The following is an 18,802-nucleotide window of genomic DNA, read 5'->3' on the forward strand; positions in this document are numbered from 1 at the left end:
TTCCCTTTGTAGGGCTCTTAGAGAGACGGGACACGGAAGAAGAGGCAGAGAGACTGGATCAGGGTTTAGCAGAAGAGTGAGTTTAATTGTCCAACACTGAAAGCATAAGGAAAAAGTAGGAAGGCAGTGAAGGCAAGAATAGTTCCCTGTAGGGGTCGCTGGGCAGGGGTCCAGGCTCTCTCTCTCTAGACAACAGGAGGAGGGCGGCAGGGTAGCGGCGGTGCAGATCTCTGCAGGCACGTTGTGCAGGCGCAGTCGGCGGTAGGGTCAGCCGGATGTCTCTGTAGAAAGATATCAGAACAAATAACAAGCATTAGTCTCGGTTAGGCCACACCCACTTTTCCTTCTCCAGCCGCTGAGCCTTGCTTCCTGCTGTGCTTTCCTCCTGGAGGGTGAATGCTCCAGCGGCGCTCCTGATTGGTCCGTGTTTTCCTGCCGCTCCACCCCGCTCTCACTTGCCGCGGTGCTGGCCATGGTGCTGAACTGCCGCCTGTTCCTCTCTCTCGCTTCCGGGTTGCCGCTGCAGTGGGCGAAGAGCGGTTATTCCTCAGTGTGGTGTTTGCGGTGGTGCCCGTGCCGCCGTCACACCTTGCAGATATGAAGTTAGATACTTGAAGGTTTGGGTTTGAATACTTTATAAGAAAAGGTTCACACAGTCCCACGAGGGCACTCATGGGATACAATATATTTTTTATATTAGTTAAGTATATCACTTTAGATCTAGTTTTTTTTTTTTTGCTAGATTAGAAACATTAACGGATTAACGGATCACACACATTTGACTGCTCAAATCAAAGTTAGGGTTAGGGTTAAAGGTTCAAGGTCAAATCTCTTTAAGGTCTTTAAGGTGATTTCTTGGCCATGACATTGGGGGTTTTTACACCTGGTCACATGCGTTTTCTCTGATCCAATAGCTATCTGATCATAAAAAGACCAGGTGTAAATGCCCTCCAAGACAGTTTCGAGACGGATATAAATCCGATCGTTCAAACCACTTCAGAAGGTGGTCTGGGACGGATTTCAGATGAAACTGGACAGGTGTAAATGAATGTGGTTGTTCAAGCCACATACGTCAGCACCATACTCCTCCTAAACGGAAGTACGTCAATCGCAGGTAACTCACGAGTCGTGCATCTTGCCAGAAACAAATATGTTTTCCTGTCATATGTGCTTCTCGTGTCTCTCAGCCTCTCCTGTCCTGGTGCTTCTCTCTGAATCTTATACATCATATATTTAATTTCATTCCTGGAATGTACTTGTGTCAAATATTTTACCCTTAGGGTGTTCTTCCCTTACAAAAGGATAAATTGAAATTCAATGGATTTCCCACTTCTTAAAAGTTTGAGCTGAGCATGGATGAGAGAAGATGCCCCAAGGGAATGCTGTCACAGTGAGAAAAATGAAGCCAGACATTAAGTAATTTATCCACATCTACTTAAAAAAATTAAACAAACAAACAAAAAAAAACCAGTGTGCATAGGGTTCTGTGTATCTTGTGATAGTATAATAGATCTTTAATCAACCTTGCACAAAACTTTTTTACCCATGGATTTTTAGGCTTGGTGTTACATTACCATAAAATTTTAGAAAGCATAATAATGGTTTATTACCTCACAAAACACCCTTTTAGGGGATTTCAAGAATATTTTTTATAGGAGCCCTTTTTTATAGGTGTCATTAAAATAAACTTAGAGATATAGGCAAACAATCAGATTAACCAGGCAATATTAAGGTTAGCAATACAGTTAGGTCAGAAAACCCATGACAAACAGGATCCCCTGGCTAAAGACAGATGACAAAACCAAGAAGCTAGCTGACCTCTTTCCCCTTTGGTATGTGATCAAACACAAGCTTGAAACTTTTGATAGACCGGTTATAGGAGGCATTTGCCTCACCTTCCTGGTCCCACATTGTTGTTTCGCACATCCGCACTTTGTGAGAAGGTTCATGAAGTGTGTGATCTTCTGACATTTCCTTATAGATTGCAAAATACAGAGTACCTGAAATAAGGATTTTTACATTGAGCTGCATCACCCACAAATTTATCTGGCTGAGAACATCCACAAGCTGGGTGAAAGAGGTGGCATATGGAGTGTACTAGCAAGGTTGATTTTGGCATCCAGTACGGTGAAGTGCTGCTGTTATTGTCCGAACAGCCAACAATGAGTTGTAAGTATCCATGGCAACCGGATTTGGCCCCGGGTTCTATTCCTGGCCAATGCACAGCTGGCTTTTGAGGAAGCTTGTTGAACGAAAGCCTTTTTCACGCAAGAGTTGCCAATGCTGCTCAGACTAGGCTCCTGGAGGCTTCCATGCTGCTCGATTATACAAGGAAAAGGGACTCAGAAAGGAACATATGCATCAGATGTATTAAACAGACTCTTAAGAGGCCGATGGACTATCCTGAGAAGAACCGTTAAAAGTCTGGTCAATCGCACTCGGCGGCGTCCTGGAGCTTTTCTTCTAAGCATTGTTGGGTCATTGCAGGAACTCTTGCTTGCCATGCTGAGGCCCGGGTTTTATTCCCGGCCAATGCACAGCCGGCTTTTGAGGCAGCTTGTTGAACGAAAGCCTTCTTCACGAAAACCTTCTTCACGCAAGCGTTGCCGATGCTGCTCAGACTAGGCTCCTTGAGGCTTCCATGCTGCTCGATTATACAAGGAAAAGGGACTCAGAAAGGAACTTGTGCATCAAATTTATTAAACAGACTCTTAAGAGGCCGACGGACTATCCTGAGAAGAACCGTTAAAAGTCTGGTCAATCGCACTCGGCGGCGTCCTGGAGCTCTTCTTCTAGGCATTGTTGGGTCATTGCAAGAACTCTTGTTTGCCATGCTGAGGCCCGGGTTCGATTCCCGGCCAATGCACAGCCGGCTTTTGAGGCAGCTTGTTGGACGAAAGCCTTCTTCACGAAAACCTTCTTCACGCAAGCGTTGCCGATGCTGCTCAGACTAGGCTCCTTGAGGCTTCCATGCTGCTCGATTATACAAGGAAAAGGAACTTGTGCATCAAATTTTTTAAACAGACTCTTAAGAGGCCGACAGACTATCCTGAGAAGAACCGTTAAAAGTCTGGTCAATCGCACTCGGCGGCGTCCTGGAGCTCTTCTTCTTGGCATTGTTGGGTCATTGCAAGAACTCTTGCTTGCCATGCTGAAGGCCTGGGATTTTATTCAGTGCAAGCTTATGGGTCGGCGTGTGTGCCAAGAGCCTTCACCGGGGAAGCATCTTACAAACGTCACCAATTCTGCTCTTATGAGGCTTCTTTAGCCGTTCAACGCTGCTCGATAATACAAGGTTGCTGAGGAGTGCTCTTTTAAAGCTGATTAAAACAGTGAGTGCCAGACAAGTCTGTTGAAAATAGAAAGGACACTACATAAAGGCATACAAACTTTGGCTGCAGTGGGTAACAGCACAGCTCTGCTGCACATGGGACTTTAGGGAAAAGTGCACTCTTACAAATTTTATGAACTAATCGCATGTTGATGTATTTGCAAATTAATAGTGCAGCACATCAAGGTGTAGAAACTGTCAGTGGTGCTCAAATTGACTTATGCTAAAGGTGCTCTCTTTCAAATTTGATGAACAGAATCACAGCAAGTTGGCTCATTTGCAAAGAAAGCCCGAAGCACATATGAATGTCTACTCTGCTCGTACGGCTGAACCGCGATCATAGCTCAACCAGAATTGACTTATGCTTAAGGTGCTCTCTTTCAAATTTGATGAACAGATTCCCAGCCAGTTGGCGAATTTGCAAAGCAAACACGAAGCACATATGAGTGTCTAACTGTGCTCATATGGCTGAACCGCGATCATAGCTCAATCAGAGCAAAAAAGGGGTCAAATCGATAACAGGGTAAACAGCCGCAAGACCTACGGACAGCCATGGCCGCCTTCGGAACTCGTGGACCAGAGCGCCGCTGAGTTGAGCAAATCGCTGCCGCAGAAGGAAAAGAAAAACCAGGTCAAGTACAAAACAGACGTAGTTTGAGTAGAACCATTAAAAGTGCCGGCCACCTCTGCCGAAGGGGTACCTGACCTTGTAACGAAGGCATTGGTGGTTCAGTGGTAGAATTTTATGAACTAATCGCATGTTGATGCCCGGGTTCGATTCCCGGCCAATGCACAGCCGGCTTTTGAGGCAGCTTGTTGGACGAAAGCCTTCTTCACGAAAACCTTCTTCACGCAAGCGTTGCCGATGCTGCTCAGACTAGTCTCCTTGAGGCTTCCATGCTGCTCGATTATACAAGGAAAAGGTACTCAGAAAGGAACTTGTGCATCAAATTTTTTAAACAGACTCTTAAGAGGCCAACGGACTATCCTGAGGATAACTGTTAAAAGTCTGGTCAATCGCACTCGGCGGCGTCCTGGAGCTCTTCTTCTAGGCATTGTTGGGTCATTGCAAGAACTCTTGTTTGCCATGCTGAGGCCCGGGTTCGATTCCCGGCCAATGCACAGCCGGCTTTTGAGGCACCTTGTTGGACGAAAGCCTTCTTCACGAAAACCTTCTTCACGCAAGCGTTGCCGATGCTGCTATGACTAGGCTCCTTGAGGCTTCCATGCTGCTCGATAATACAAGGAAAAGGGACTCAGAAAGGAACTTGTGCATCAAGTTTTTTAAACAGACTCTTAAGAGGCCGACGGACTATCCTGAGAAGAACCGTTAAAAGTGTGGTCAATCGCACTCGGCGGCGTCCTGGAGCTCTTCTTCTTGCCATTGTTGGGTCATTGCAAGAACTCTTGCTTGCCATGCTGAAGGCCTGGGATTTTATTCAGTGCAAGCTTATGGGTCGGCGTGTGTGCCAAGAGCCTTCACCGGGGAAGCATCTTACAAACGTCACCAATTCTGCTCTTACGAGGCTTCTTTAGCCGTTCCACGCTGCTCGATAATACAAGGTTGCTGAGGAGTGCTCTTTTAAAGCTGATTAAAACAGTGAGTGCCAGACAAGTCTGTTGAAAATAGAAAGGACACTACATAAAGACATACAAACTTTGGCTGCAGTGGGTAACAGCACAGCTCTGCTGCACATGGGACTTTAGGGAAAAGTGCACTCTTACAAATTTTATGAACTAATCGCATGTTGATGTATTTGCAAATTAATAGCGCAGCACATCAAGGTGTAGAAACTGTCAGTGGTGCTCAAATTGACTTATGCTAAAGGTGCTCTCTTTCAAATTTGATGAACAGAATCACAGCAAGTTGGCTCATTTGCAAAGAAAGCCCGAAGCACATATGAATGTCTACTCTGCTCGTACGGCTGAACCGCGATCATAGCTCAACCAGAATTGACTTATGCTTAAGGTGCTCTCTTTCAAATTTGATGAACAGATTCCCAGCCAGTTGGCGAATTTGCAAAGCAAACACGAAGCACATATGAGTGTCTAACTGTGCTCATATGGCTGAACCGCGATCATAGCTCAATCAGAGCAAAAAAGGGGTCAAATCGATAACAGGGTAAACAGCCGCAAGACCTACGGACAGCCATGGCCGCCTTCGGAACTCGTGGACCAGAGCGGCGTGGAGTTGAGCAAATCGCTGCCGCAGAAGGAAAAGATAAACCGGGTCAAGTACAAAACAGACGTAGTTTGAGTAGAACCATTAAAAGTGCCGGCCACCTCTGCCGAAGGGGTACCTGACCTTGTAACGAAGGCATTGGTGGTTCAGTGGTAGAATTCTCGCCTGCCACGCGGGAGGCCCGGGTTCGATTCCCGGCCAATGCACAGCCGGCTTTTGAGGCAGCTTGTTGGACGAAAGCCTTCTTCACGAAAACCTTCTTCACGCAAGCGTTGCCGATGCTGCTCAGACTAGTCTCCTTGAGGCTTCCATGCTGCTCGATTATACAAGTTAAAGGGACTCAGAAAGGAACTTGTGCATCAAATTTTTTAAACAGACTCTTAAGAGGCCGACGGACTATCCTGAGAAGAACCGTTAAAAGTCTGGTCAATCGCACTCGGCGGCGTCCTGGAGCTCTTCTTCTAGGCATTGTTGGGTCATTGCAAGAACTCTTGTTTGCCATGCTGAGGCCCGGGTTCGATTCCCGGCCAATGCACAGCCGGCTTTTGAGGCACCTTGTTGGACGAAAGCCGTCTTCACGAAAACCTTCTTCACGCAAGCGTTGCCGATGCTGCTATGACTAGGCTCCTTGAGGCTTCCATGCTGCTCGATAATACAAGGAAAAGGGACTCAGAAAGGAACTTGTGCATCAAGATTTTTAAACAGACTCTTAAGAGGCCGACGGACTATCCTGAGAAGAACCGTTAAAAGTGTGGTCAATCGCACTCGGCGGCGTCCTGGAGCTCTTCTTCTTGCCATTGTTGGGTCATTGCAAGAACTCCTGCTTGCCATGCTGAAGGCCTGGGATTTTATTCAGTGCAAGCTTATGGGTCGGCGTGTGTGCCAAGAGCCTTCACCGAGGAAGCATCTTACAAACGTCACCAAATCTGCTCTTACGAGGCTTCTTTAGCCGTTCCATGCTGCTCGATAATACAAGGTTGCTGAGGAGTGCTCTTTTAAAGCTGATTAAAACAGTGAGTGCCAGACAAGTCTGTTGAAAATAGAAAAGACACTACATAAAGACATACAAACTTTGGCTGCAGTGGGTAACAGCACAGCTCTGCTGCACATGGGACTTTAGGGAAAAGTGCACTCTTACAAATTTTATGAACTAATCGCATGTTGATGTATTTGCAAATTAATAGCGCAGCACATCAAGGTGCAGAAACTGTCAGTGGTGCTCAAATTGACTTATGCTAAAGGTGCTCTCTTTCAAATTTGATGAACAGAATCACAGCAAGTTGGCTCATTTGCAAAGAAAGCCCGAAGCACATATGAATGTCTACTCTGCTCGTACGGCTGAACCGCGATCATAGCTCAACCAGAATTGACTTATGCTTAAGGTGCTCTCTTTCAAATTTGATGAACAGATTCCCAGCCAGTTGGCGAATTTGCAAAGCAAACACGAAGCACATATGAGTGTCTAACTGTGCTCATATGGCTGAACCGCGATCATAGCTCAATCAGAGCAAAAAAGGGGTCAAATCGATAACAGGGTAAACAGCCGCAAGACCTACGGACAGCCATGGCCGCCTTCGGAACTCGTGGACCAGAGCGGCGTGGAGTTGAGCAAATCGCTGCCGCAGAAGGAAAAGATAAACCGGGTCAAGTACAAAACAGACGTAGTTTGAGTAGAACCATTAAAAGTGCCGGCCACCTCTGCCGAAGGGGTACCTGACCTTGTAACGAAGGCATTGGTGGTTCAGTGGTAGAATTCTCGCCTGCCACGCGGGAGGCCCGGGTTCGATTCCCGGCCAATGCACAGCCGGCTTTTGAGGCAGCTTGTTGGACGAAAGCCTTCTTCACGAAAACCTTCTTCACGCAAGCGTTGCCGATGCTGCTCAGACTAGTCTCCTTGAGGCTTCCATGCTGCTCGATTATACAAGGAAAAGGGACTCAGAAAGGAACTTGTGCATCAAATTTTTTAAACAGACTCTTAAGAGGCCGACGGACTATCCTGAGAAGAACTGTTAAAAGTCTGGTCAATCGCACTCGGCGGCGTCCTGGAGCTCTTCTTCTAGGCATTGTTGGGTCATTGCAAGAACTCTTGTTTGCCATGCTGAGGCCCGGGTTCGATTCCCGGCCAATGCACAGCCGGCTTTTGAGGCACCTTGTTGGACGAAAGCCTTCTTCACGAAAACCTTCTTCACGCAAGCGTTGCCGATGCTGCTATGACTAGGCTCCTTGAGGCTTCCATGCTGCTTGATAATACAAGGAAAAGGGACTCAGAAAGGAACTTGTGCATCAAGTTTTTTAAACAGACTCTTAAGAGGCCGACTGACTATCCTGAGAAGAACCGTTAAAAGTGTGGTCAATCGCACTCGGCGGCGTCCTGGAGCTCTTCTTCTTGCCAATGTTGGGTCATTGCAAGAACTCTTGCTTGCCATGCTGAAGGCCTGGGATTTTATTCAGTGCAAGCTTATGGGTCGGCGTGTGTGCCAAGATCCTTCACCGAGGAAGCATCTTACAAACGTCACCAAATCTGCTCTTACGAGGCTTCTTTAGCCGTTCCATGCTGCTCGATAATACAAGGTTGCTGAGGAGTGCTCTTTTAAAGCTGATTAAAACAGTGAGTGCCAGACAAGTCTGTTGAAAATAGAAAGGACACTACATAAAGACATACAAACTTTGGCTGCAGTGGGTAACAGCACAGCTCTGCTGCACATGGGACTTTAGGGAAAAGTGCACTCTTACAAATTTTATGAACTAATCGCATGTTGATGTATTTGCAAATTAATAGCGCAGCACATCAAGGTGCAGAAACTGTCAGTGGTGCTCAAATTGACTTATGCTAAAGGTGCTCTCTTTCAAATTTGATGAACAGAATCACAGCAAGTTGGCTCATTTGCAAAGAAAGCCCGAAGCACATATGAATGTCTACTCTGCTCGTACGGCTGAACCGCGATCATAGCTCAACCAGAATTGACTTATGCTTAAGGTGCTCTCTTTCAAATTTGATGAACAGATTCCCAGCCAGTTGGCGAATTTGCAAAGCAAACACGAAGCACATATGAGTGTCTAACTGTGCTCATATGGCTGAACCGCGATCATAGCTCAATCAGAGCAAAAAAGGGGTCAAATCGATAACAGGGTAAACAGCCGCAAGACCTACGGACAGCCATGGCCGCCTTCGGAACTCGTGGACCAGAGCGGCGTGGAGTTGAGCAAATCGCTGCCGCAGAAGGAAAAGATAAACCGGGTCAAGTACAAAACAGACGTAGTTTGAGTAGAACCATTAAAAGTGCCGGCCACCTCTGCCGAAGGGGTACCTGACCTTGTAACGAAGGCATTGGTGGTTCAGTGGTAGATTTTTCGCCTGCCACGCGGGAGGCCTGGGTATGATTCCCGGGCCAATGCACAGTTGGCTTTTGAGGCAGCTTGTTGGACGAAAGTCTTCTTCACGAAAACCTTCTTCACGCAATCGTTGCCGATGCTGCTCAGACTAGTCTCCTTGAGGCTTCCATGCTGCTCGATTATACAAGGAAAAAGGACTCAGAAAGGAACTTGTGCATCAAATTTTTTAAACAGACTCTTAAGAGGCCGACGGACTATCGTGAGAAGAACCGTTAAAAGTCTGGTCAAACGCACTCGGCGGCGTCCTGGAGCTCTTCTTCTTGGCATTGTTGGGTCATTGCAAGAACTCTTGCTTGCTATGCTGAAGGCCTGGGATTTTATTCAGTGCAAGCTTATGGGTCGGCGTGTGTGCCAAGAGCCTTCACCGGGGAAGCATCTTACAAACGTCACCAATTCTGCTCTTACGAGGCTTCTTTAGCCGTTCCACGCTGCTCGATAATACAAGGTTGCTGAGGAGTGCTCTTTTAAAGCTGATTAAAACAGTGAGTGCCAGACAAGTCTGTTGAAAATAGAAAGGACACTACATAAAGACATACAAACTTTGGCTGCAGTGGGTAACAGCACAGCTCTGCTGCACATGGGACTTTAGGGAAAAGTGCACTCTTACAAATTTTATGAACTAATCGCATGTTGATGTATTTGCAAATTAATAGCGCAGCACATCAAGGTGCAGAAACTGTCAGTGGTGCTCAAATTGACTTATGCTAAAGGTGCTCTCTTTCAAATTTGATGAACAGAATCACAGCAAGTTGGCTCATTTGCAAAGAAAGCCCGAAGCACATATGAATGTCTACTCTGCTCGTACGGCTGAACCGCGATCATAGCTCAACCAGAATTGACTTATGCTTAAGGTGCTCTCTTTCAAATTTGATGAACAGATTCCCAGCCAGTTGGCGAATTTGCAAAGCAAACACGAAGCACATATGAGTGTCTAACTGTGCTCATATGGCTGAACCGCGATCATAGCTCAATCAGAGCAAAAAAGGGGTCAAATCGATAACAGGGTAAACAGCCGCAAGACCTACGGACAGCCATGGCCGCCTTCGGAACTCGTGGACCAGAGCGGCGTGGAGTTGAGCAAATCGCTGCCGCAGAAGGAAAAGATAAACCGGGTCAAGTACAAAACAGACGTAGTTTGAGTAGAACCATTAAAAGTGCCGGCCACCTCTGCCGAAGGGGTACCTGACCTTGTAACGAAGGCATTGGTGGTTCAGTGGTAGAATTCTCGCCTGCCACGCGGGAGGCCCGGGTTCGATTCCCGGCCAATGCACAGCCGGCTTTTGAGGCAGCTTGTTGGACGAAAGCCTTCTTCACGAAAACCTTCTTCACGCAAGCGTTGCCGATGCTGCTCAGACTAGTCTCCTTGAGGCTTCCATGCTGCTCGATTATACAAGTTAAAGGGACTCAGAAAGGAACTTGTGCATCAAATTTTTTAAACAGACTCTTAAGAGGCCGACGGACTATCCTGAGAAGAACTGTTAAAAGTCTGGTCAATCGCACTCGGCGGCGTCCTGGAGCTCTTCTTCTAGGCATTGTTGGGTCATTGCAAGAACTCTTGTTTGCCATGCTGAGGCCCGGGTTCGATTCCCGGCCAATGCACAGCCGGCTTTTGAGGCACCTTGTTGGACGAAAGCCTTCTTCACGAAAACCTTCTTCACGCAAGCGTTGCCGATGCTGCTATGACTAGGCTCCTTGAGGCTTCCATGCTGCTTGATAATACAAGGAAAAGGGACTCAGAAAGGAACTTGTGCATCAAGTTTTTTAAACAGACTCTTAAGAGGCCGACTGACTATCCTGAGAAGAACCGTTAAAAGTGTGGTCAATCGCACTCGGCGGCGTCCTGGAGCTCTTCTTCTTGCCAATGTTGGGTCATTGCAAGAACTCTTGCTTGCCATGCTGAAGGCCTGGGATTTTATTCAGTGCAAGCTTATGGGTCGGCGTGTGTGCCAAGAGCCTTCACCGAGGAAGCATCTTACAAACGTCACCAAATCTGCTCTTACGAGGCTTCTTTAGCCGTTCCATGCTGCTCGATAATACAAGGTTGCTGAGGAGTGCTCTTTTAAAGCTGATTAAAACAGTGAGTGCCAGACAAGTCTGTTGAAAATAGAAAGGACACTACATAAAGACATACAAACTTTGGCTGCAGTGGGTAACAGCACAGCTCTGCTGCACATGGGACTCTAGGGAAAAGTGCACTCTTACAAATTTTATGAACTAATCGCATGTTGATGTATTTGCAAATTAATAGCGCAGCACATCAAGGTGCAGAAACTGTCAGTGGTGCTCAAATTGACTTATGCTAAAGGTGCTCTCTTTCAAATTTGATGAACAGAATCACAGCAAGTTGGCTCATTTGCAAAGAAAGCCCGAAGCACATATGAATGTCTACTCTGCTCGTACGGCTGAACCGCGATCATAGCTCAACCAGAATTGACTTATGCTTAAGGTGCTCTCTTTCAAATTTGATGAACAGATTCCCAGCCAGTTGGCGAATTTGCAAAGCAAACACTAAGCACATATGAGTGTCTAACTGTGCTCATATGGCTGAACCGCGATCATAGCTCAATCAGAGCAAAAAAGGGGTCAAATCGATAACAGGGTAAACAGCCGCAAGACCTACGGACAGCCATGGCCGCCTTCGGAAATCGTGGACCAGAGCGGCGTGGAGTTGAGCAAATCGCTGCCGCAGAAGGAAAAGATAAACCGGGTCAAGTACAAAACAGACATAGTTTGAGTAGAACCATTAATAGTGCCGGCCACCTCTGCCGAAGGGGTACCTGTCCTTGTAACGAAGGCATTGGTGGTTCAGTGGTAGAATTCTCGCCTGCCACGCGGGAGGCCCGGGTTCGATTCCCGGCCAATGCACAGCTGGCTTTTGAGGCAGCTTGTTGGACGAAAACCTTCTTCACGCAAGCGTTGCCGATGCTGCTCAGACTAGTCTCCTTGAGGCTTCCATGCTGCTCGATTATACAAGGAAAAGGGACTCAGAAAGGAACTTGTGCATCAAATTTTTTAAACAGACTCTTAAGAGGCCGACAGACTATCCTGAGAAGAACCGTTAAAAGTCTGGTCAATCGCACTCGGCGGCGTCCTGGAGCTCTTCTTCTTGGCATTGTTGGGTCATTGCAAGAACTCTTGCTTGCCATGCTGAAGGCCTGGGATTTTATTCAGTGCAAGCTTATGGGTCGGCGTGTGTGCCAAGAGCCTTCACCGGGGAAGCATCTTACAAACGTCACCAATTCTGCTCTTATGAGGCTTCTTTAGCCGTTCAACGCTGCTCGATAATACAAGGTTGCTGAGGAGTGCTCTTTTAAAGCTGATTAAAACAGTGAGTGCCAGACAAGTCTGTTGAAAATAGAAAGGACACTACATAAAGACATACAAACTTTGGCTGCAGTGGGTAACAGCACAGCTCTGCTGCACATGGGACTCTAGGGAAAAGTGCACTCTTACAAATTTTATGAACTAATCGCATGTTGATGTATTTGCAAATTAATAGCGCAGCACATCAAGGTGCAGAAACTGTCAGTGGTGCTCAAATTGACTTATGCTAAAGGTGCTCTCTTTCAAATTTGATGAAAAGAATCACAGCAAGTTGGCTCATTTGCAAAGAAAGCCCGAAGCACATATGAATGTCTACTCTGCTCGTACGGCTGAACCGCGATCATAGCTCAACCAGAATTGACTTATGCTTAAGGTGCTCTCTTTCAAATTTGATGAACAGATTCCCAGCCAGTTGGCGAATTTGCAAAGCAAACACGAAGCACATATGAGTGTCTAACTGTGCTCATATGGCTGAACCGCGATCATAGCTCAATCAGAGCAAAAAAGGGGTCAAATCGATAACAGGGTAAACAGCCGCAAGACCTACGGACAGCCATGGCCGCCTTCGGAACTCGTGGACCAGAGCGGCGTGGAGTTGAGCAAATCGCTGCCGCAGAAGGAAAAGATAAACCGGGTCAAGTACAAAACAGACGTAGTTTGAGTAGAACCATTAAAAGTGCCGGCCACCTCTGCCGAAGGGGTACCTGACCTTGTAACGAAGGCATTGGTGGTTCAGTGGTAGAATTCTCGCCTGCCACGCGGGAGGCCCGGGTTCGATTCCCGGCCAATGCACAGCCGGCTTTTGAGGCAGCTTGTTGGACGAAAGCCTTCTTCACGAAAACCTTCTTCACGCAAGCGTTGCCGATGCTGCTCAGACTAGTCTCCTTGAGGCTTCCATGCTGCTCGATTATACAAGTTAAAGGGACTCAGAAAGGAACTTGTGCATCAAATTTTTTAAACAGACTCTTAAGAGGCCGACGGACTATCCTGAGAAGAACTGTTAAAAGTCTGGTCAATCGCACTCGGCGGCGTCCTGGAGCTCTTCTTCTAGGCATTGTTGGGTCATTGCAAGAACTCTTGTTTGCCATGCTGAGGCCCGGGTTCGATTCCCGGCCAATGCACAGCCGGCTTTTGAGGCACCTTGTTGGACGAAAGCCGTCTTCACGAAAACCTTCTTCACGCAAGCGTTGCCGATGCTGCTATGACTAGGCTCCTTGAGGCTTCCATGCTGCTCGATAATACAAGGAAAAGGGACTCAGAAAGGAACTTGTGCATCAAGATTTTTAAACAGACTCTTAAGAGGCCGACGGACTATCCTGAGAAGAACCGTTAAAGTCTGGTCAATCGCACTCGGCGGCGTCCTGGAGCTCTTCTTCTGCCATTGTTGGGTCATTGCAAGACCATGCTGCTCGATTATACAAGGAAAAGGGACTCAGAAAGGAACTTGTGCATCAAATTTTTTAAACAGACTCTTTAGAGGCCGACGGACTATCCTGAGAAGAACCGTTAAAAGTCTGGTCAATCGCACTCGGCGGCGTCCTGGAGCTCTTCTTCTGGGCATTGTTGGGTCATTGCAAGAACTCTTGTTTGCCATGCTGAGGCCCGGGTTCGATTCCCGGCCAATGCACAGCCGGCTTTTGAGGCAGCTTGTTGGACGAAAGCCTTCTTCACGAAAACCTTCTTCACGCAAGCGTTGCCGATGCTGCTCAGACTAGTCTCCTTGAGGCTTCCATGCTGCTCGATTATACAAGGAAAAAGGACTCAGAATGGAACTTGTGCATCAAATTTATTAAACAGACTCTTTAGAGGCAGACGGACTATCCTGAGAAGAACCGTTAAAAGTCTGGTCAATCGCACTCGGCGGCGTCCTGGAGCTCTTCTTCTTGGCATTGTTGGGTCATTGCAAGAACTCTTGCTTGCCATGCTGAAGGCCTGGGATTTTATTCAGTGCAAGCTTATGGGTCGGCGTGTGTGCCAAGAGCCTTCACCGAGGAAGCATCTTACAAACGTCACCAAATCTGCTCTTACGAGGCTTCTTTAGCCGTTCCATGCTGCTCGATAATACAAGGTTGCTGAGGAGTGCTCTTTTAAAGCTGATTAAAACAGTGAGTGCCAGACAAGTCTGTTGAAAATAGAAAGGACACTACATAAAGACATACAAACTTTGGCTGCAGTGGGTAACAGCACAGCTCTGCTGCACATGGGACTTTAGGGAAAAGTGCACTCTTACAAATTTTATGAACTAATCGCATGTTGATGTATTTGCAAATTAATAGCGCAGCACATCAAGGTGCAGAAACTGTCAGTGGTGCTCAAATTGACTTATGCTAAAGGTGCTCTCTTTCAAATTTGATGAACAGAATCACAGCAAGTTGGCTCATTTGCAAAGAAAGCCCGAAGCACATATGAATGTCTACTCTGCTCGTACGGCTGAACCGCGATCATAGCTCAACCAGAATTGACTTATGCTTAAGGTGCTCTCTTTCAAATTTGATGAACAGATTCCCAGCCAGTTGGCGAATTTGCAAAGCAAACACGAAGCACATATGAGTGTCTAACTGTGCTCATATGGCTGAACCGCGATCATAGCTCAATCAGAGCAAAAAAGGGGTCAAATCGATAACAGGGTAAACAGCCGCAAGACCTACGGACAGCCATGGCCGCCTTCGGAACTCGTGGACCAGAGCGGCGTGGAGTTGAGCAAATCGCTGCCGCAGAAGGAAAAGATAAACCGGGTCAAGTACAAAACAGACGTAGTTTGAGTAGAACCATTAAAAGTGCCGGCCACCTCTGCCGAAGGGGTACCTGACCTTGTAACGAAGGCATTGGTGGTTCAGTGGTAGAATTCTCGCCTGCCACGCGGGAGGCCCGGGTTCGATTCCCGGCCAATGCACAGCAGGCTTTTGAGGCAGCTTGTTGGACGAAAGCCTTCTTCACGAAAACCTTCTTCACGCAAGCGTTGCCGATGCTGCTCAGACTAGTCTCCTTGAGGCTTCCATGCTGCTCGATTATACAAGGAAAAGGGACTCAGAAAGCAACTTGTGCATCAAATTTATTAAACAGACTCTTAAGAGGCCGACGGACTATCCTGAGAAGAACCGTTAAAAGTCTGGTCAATCGCACTCGGCGGCGTCCTGGAGCTCTTCTTCTAGGCATTGTTGGGTCATTGCAAGAACTCTTGCTTGCAATGCTGAAGGCCTGGGATTTTATTCAGTGCAAGCTTATGGGTCGGCGTGTGTGCCATGAGCCTTCACCGGGGAAGCATCTTACAAACGTCACCAATTCTGCTCTTACGAGGCTTCTTTAGCCGTTCCACGCTGCTCGATATGCCAGACAAGTCTGTTGAAAATAGAAATGACACTACATAAAGACATACAAACTTTGGCTGCAGTGGGTAACAGCGCAGCTCTGCTGCACATGGGACACGAATTTTATGAACTAATTGCATGTTGATGTATTTGCAAATTAATAGCGCAGCACATCAAGGTGTAGAAACTGTCAGTGGTGCTCAAATTGACTTATGCTAAAGGTGCTCTCTTTCGGTTCGATTCCCGGCCAATGCACAGCCGGCTTTTGAGGCAGCTTGTTGGACGAAAGCCTTCTTCACGAAAACCTTCTTCACGCAAGCGTTGCCGATGCTGCTCAGACTAGGCTCCTTGAGGCTTCCATGCTGCTCGATTATACAAGGAAAAGGGACTCAGAAAGGAACTTGTGCATCAAATTTTTTAAACAGACTCTTAAGAGGCCGACGGACTATCCTGAGAAGAACCGTTAAAAGTCTGGTCAATCGCACTCGGCGGCGTCCTGGAGCTCTTCTTCTAGGCATTGTTGGGTCATTGCAAGAACTCTTGTTTGCCATGCTGAGGCCCGGGTTCGATTCCCGGCCAATGCACAGCCGGCTTTTGAGGCAGCTTGTTGGACGAAAACCTTCTTCACGTAAGCGTTGCCGATGCTGCTCAGACTAGTCTCCTTGAGGCTTCCATGCTGCTCGATTATACAAGGAAAAAGGACTCAGAATGGAACTTGTGCATCAAATTTATTAAACAGACTCTTAAGAGGCAGACGGACTATCCTGAGAAGAACCGTTAAAAGTCTGGTCAATCACACTCGGCGGCGTCCTGGAGCTCTTCTTCTAGGCATTGTTGGGTCATTGCTAGAACTCTTGTTTGCCATGCTGAGGCCCGGGTTCGATTCCCGGCCAATGCACAGCCGGCTTTTGAGGCAGCTTGTTGGACGAAAGCCTTCTTCACGAAAACCTTCTTCACGCAAGCGTTGCCGATGCTGCTCAGACTAGTCTCCTTGAGGCTTCCATGCTGCTCGATTATACAAGGAAAAAGGACTCAGAATGGAACTTGTGCATCAAATTTATTAAACAGACTCTTTAGAGGCAGACGGACTATCCTGAGAAGAACCGTTAAAAGTCTGGTCAATCGCACTCGGCGGCGTCCTGGAGCTCTTCTTCTTGGCATTGTTGGGTCATTGCAAGAACTCTTGCTTGCTATGCTGATGGCCTGAGATTTTATTCAGTGCAAGCTTATGGGTCGGCGTGTGTGCCAAGAGCCTTCACCGGGGAAGCATCTTACAAACGTCACCAATTCTGCTCTTACGAGGCTTCTTTAGCCGTTCCACGCTGCTCGATAATACAAGGTTGCTGAGGAGTGCTCTTTTAAAGCTGATTAAAACAGTGAGTGCCAGACAAGTCTGTTGAAAATAGAAAGGACACTACATAAAGACATACAAACTTTGGCTGCAGTGGGTAACAGCACAGCTCTGCTGCACATGGGACTTTAGGGAAAAGTGCACTCTTACAAATTTTATGAACTAATCGCATGTTGATGTATTTGCAAATTAATAGCGCAGCACATCAAGGTGCAGAAACTGTCAGTGGTGCTCAAATTGACTTATGCTAAAGGTGCTCTCTTTCAAATTTGATGAACAGAATCACAGCAAGTTGGCTCATTTGCAAAGAAAGCCCGAAGCACATATGAATGTCTACTCTGCTCGTACGGCTGAACCGCGATCATAGCTCAACCAGAATTGACTTATGCTTAAGGTGCTCTCTTTCAAATTTAATGAACAGATTCCCAGCCAGTTGGCGAATTTGCAAAGCAAACACGAAGCACATATGAGTGTCTAACTGTGCTCATATGGCTGAACCGCGATCATAGCTCAATCAGAGCAAAAAAGGGGTCAAATCGATAACAGGGTAAACAGCCGCAAGACCTACGGACAGCCATGGCCGCCTTCGGAACTCGTGGACCAGAGCGGCGTGGAGTTGAGCAAATCGCTGCCGCAGAAGGAAAAGATAAACCGGGTCAAGTACAAAACAGACGTAGTTTGAGTAGAACCATTAAAAGTGCCGGCCACCTCTGCCGAAGGGGTACCTGACCTTGTAACGAAGGCATTGGTGGTTCAGTGGTAGAATTCTCGCCTGCCACGCGGGAGGCCCGGGTTCGATTCCCGGCCAATGCACAGCAGGCTTTTGAGGCAGCTTGTTGGACGAAAGCCTTCTTCACGAAAACCTTCTTCACGCAAGCGTTGCCGATGCTGCTCAGACTAGGCTCCTTGAGGCTTCCATGCTGCTCGATTATACAAGGAAAAGGGACTCAGAAAGGAACTTGTGCATCAAATTTATTAAACAGACTCTTAAGAGGCCGACGGACTATCCTGAGAAGAACCGTTAAAAGTCTGGTCAATCGCACTCGGCGGCGTCCTGGAGCTCTTCTTCTAGGCATTGTTGGGTCATTGCAAGAACTCTTGTTTGCCATGCTGAGGCCCGGGTTCGATTCCCGGCCAATGCACAGCCGGCTTTTGAGGCAGCTTGTTGGACGAAAGCCTTCTTCACGAAAACCTTCTTCACGCAAGCGTTGCCGATGCTGCTCAGACTAGGCTCCTTGAGGCTTCCATGCTGCTCGATAATACAAGGAAAAGGGACTCAGAAAGGAACTTGTGCATCAAGTTTTTTAAACAGACTCTTAAGAGGCCGACGGACTATCCTGAGAAGAACCGTTAAAAGTGTGGTCAATCGCACTCGGCGGCGTCCTGGAGCTCTTCTTCTAGGCATTGTTGGGTCATTGCAAGAACTCTTGCTTGCCATGCTGAAGGCCTGGGATTTTATTCAGTGCAAGCTTATGGGTCGGCGTGTGTGCCATGAGCCTTCACCGGGGAAGCATCTTACAAACGTCACCAATTCTGCTCTTACGAGGCTTCTTTAGCCGTTCCACGCTGCTCGATAATACAAGGTTGCTGAGGAGTGCTCTTTTAAAGCTGATTAAAACAGTGAGTGCCAGACAAGTCTGTTGAAAATAGAAAGGACACTACATAAAGACATACAAACTTTGGCTGCAGTGGGTAACAGCACAGCTCTGCTGCACATGGGACTTTAGGGAAAAGTGCACTCTTACAAATTTTATGAACTAATCGCATGTTGATGTATTTGCAAATTAATAGCGCAGCACATCAAGGTGCAGAAACTGTCAGTGGTGCTCAAATTGACTTATGCTAAAGGTGCTCTCTTTCAAATTTGATGAACAGAATCACAGCAAGTTGGCTCATTTGCAAAGAAAGCCCGA

At 47.2% G+C, this 18,802-nt stretch overlaps 7 non-coding genes across 7 annotated transcripts; all 7 read left to right on the plus strand.

Moving 5' to 3' along the window:
* Window positions 1–5,648: 5,648 nt before the first annotated feature.
* trnag-gcc lies at window positions 5,649–5,719 on the plus strand. Its single transcript has one exon. It is a non-coding gene; the product is annotated as a tRNA-Gly (tRNA).
* Window positions 5,720–7,243: 1,524 nt separating this feature from the next.
* On the plus strand, window positions 7,244–7,314 carry trnag-gcc. The gene has a single exon. It is a non-coding gene; the product is annotated as a tRNA-Gly (tRNA).
* Window positions 7,315–10,105: 2,791 nt separating this feature from the next.
* On the plus strand, window positions 10,106–10,176 carry trnag-gcc. Its single transcript has one exon. It is a non-coding gene; the product is annotated as a tRNA-Gly (tRNA).
* Window positions 10,177–11,700: 1,524 nt separating this feature from the next.
* On the plus strand, window positions 11,701–11,771 carry trnag-gcc. Its single transcript has one exon. It is a non-coding gene; the product is annotated as a tRNA-Gly (tRNA).
* Window positions 11,772–12,951: 1,180 nt separating this feature from the next.
* On the plus strand, window positions 12,952–13,022 carry trnag-gcc. The gene has a single exon. It is a non-coding gene; the product is annotated as a tRNA-Gly (tRNA).
* Window positions 13,023–15,052: 2,030 nt separating this feature from the next.
* On the plus strand, window positions 15,053–15,123 carry trnag-gcc. The gene has a single exon. It is a non-coding gene; the product is annotated as a tRNA-Gly (tRNA).
* A 2,508-nt stretch (window positions 15,124–17,631) lies between these two features.
* Window positions 17,632–17,702, plus strand: trnag-gcc. The gene has a single exon. It is a non-coding gene; the product is annotated as a tRNA-Gly (tRNA).
* Window positions 17,703–18,802: the final 1,100 nt, after the last annotated feature.

This window comes from Tachysurus fulvidraco, chromosome 4 (assembly GCF_022655615.1).
Source record: "Tachysurus fulvidraco isolate hzauxx_2018 chromosome 4, HZAU_PFXX_2.0, whole genome shotgun sequence".
Lineage (NCBI taxonomy): Eukaryota > Metazoa > Chordata > Actinopteri > Siluriformes > Bagridae > Tachysurus > Tachysurus fulvidraco.